Source organism: Anguilla rostrata, chromosome 2 (assembly GCF_018555375.3).
Source record: "Anguilla rostrata isolate EN2019 chromosome 2, ASM1855537v3, whole genome shotgun sequence".
Taxonomy (NCBI): Eukaryota; Metazoa; Chordata; class Actinopteri; order Anguilliformes; family Anguillidae; genus Anguilla; species Anguilla rostrata.
This window is the reverse complement of record NC_057934.1, coordinates 19729090-19731108: the sequence shown is the minus strand read 5'-3', so window position 1 is coordinate 19731108 and position 2019 is coordinate 19729090.

Here is a 2019-nt window from a genome sequence, read left to right as displayed (position 1 = left end):
TCTGGCATTATCTTCCTTTTAGATGAATCCAGGAGATGTTAGCAGCTGCTTCAAGGGCATTAGGCGCCAGGTCCAGGTGGGGAGAGGGGGAACATATTGTGGAAATGATCCCCAGCGAGAAATTGCAAAGAAGCTTAAGATTTCTGGGGCACGTGTTCGGTACATTCTCAGAAGGGTCCAGCTGATGGGCAGTAATGTTTACAGGAGATGACTGGGAAAATCAAGAGGTCATCTCCTGTAAACATTATCTTGCGCTGTCTAGCAATAAGTGCACATATATTAACTTAATTCTTCTTTGCTTTTTTTTTAAAACCAGAGGTGGCCTAATACTTTGGTTCTGTACTATACTTCAGAAAATGATTAGTCCAAATACATGTCTCAAGTTGGTACGGTCCATTAGAGGCAATGCCAAGGTCAGTGGCTGCATATGTCTCCAATTCCCATGGTCTCTTTAATCAGATTCAGACTCATTTTAAATGGTTAGCATATACCCAGTGTCCATTATACAGCCGGTCAATAAAGAAGTTCTCGTCCGTAAAGTTAATATTTTGGATTGGTGTGTGCAATATCAGTTTGTTGTGAAAGCGTTTAGCTAAACAGGATATGTGATGCTAGTCTTGCCCAAGAACCACCTGAAGCCAGCATAAAATGCTGCCATATTTGAGGAACTGGAGTTGTGCAAAATGGTCAGAAAAACGTACTTCCGTACCCATTTTAGGCCATTGCCTATCAACTGTTATTCAAAAAGCCTATTAGCAACGTTAAGTTATACCATTTAAGTTGAAGTTTTCCTGCTCCTGCTGTTGATTCTGAATCATTATTTTCTTGTTCATTTAATTGATGTGGATATTATTGCATCATTTTAAAACGTTCATTTCTTTGCAGCCTATGCTGCAGGGACCGCATTCGCTGCTATGTTAGATCCTATCTTCTAATTCTGTGATGTAATTTAATTGCAAACTTGTTTTTTAAAAATCTTTTATAATAGAATAATGCAAGTGCCCATTTCTGCGTTTTTCCCTGAACGTTTGGGGAGGCGCTGGGTAATTTAGGGGAGGCGTAGCGCCTCCTATGTAAGTGTTGGGGGAAACCCTGCTGTGTGTTCTATAATTAACAGCTGGGGAAAGGGGACATTCTCTCCCATTTCTCCATTATACTGTTGAATGGGTGAGGAATTGTACTGTTTCTGACTGTCCTTTCTCCATCTCTGTCTCCCTCACACTTGCACACATAACAAAAATACTAATTTCCCCCCCCCCCAGATGTCAGAGGGGTCACTTGCTCAACCATGCTTGCTTGATGGGGTGAAAACGTGACCATTCAGTATCTGCATTCAAGCACCTAAATCCATCTCAATGTCTGTAATCTGGGTGGAATGGTCCTGAGAGGAATTTCGCAGCCCCCCACCCCCTGCCAACGCAGCCCCCCCCCCTGAATTACAGCGTCAAACATGAGGACTGGGGTAACCTATGCTCCGGGGGGAGGAAAATGCAGCATACAGCAAAATATTTGTGGGTCTTAAAGGTCTTTCAAAGTGATAGCTGTGGAATGGCTATCAACCCCTTAAGTCGCACCTTCCTGTATTCAGGCCGGAGTGGGTTTGTTGGCTTTCATTACGTTTATTATGGTGAAATTTTCAATTATTTTTTTTCACACAATACACCATTTGAAAGTGTCGAAACTCACGGTTCAATCCTCTATTAACTATTTTACCATGCCAGTGTATTAGCAAAAACAGTTTCTTATTTTGTAATTTGAGGTGGCAGAACAAGCTTGGGGGGTCCTCGCCTTCTTTACGTTCTGGAAATCCGCAGATGACATGCATGACAATAACGTCGGTATGCTTGTCACAGAAAGAATGTCGTAGCTTCTCTGACCAGTACTGGCCAAGCCGTCCCTCAGTGTAGTCAATGGGATCCACAACAACTGAACGTGGGCAGTATAACTTCTGCCCAGTACACTACCAGGCAGTGGCAAGCTATTATTAGAGAAGACTGAACCATTTTCGATAGTGAAATT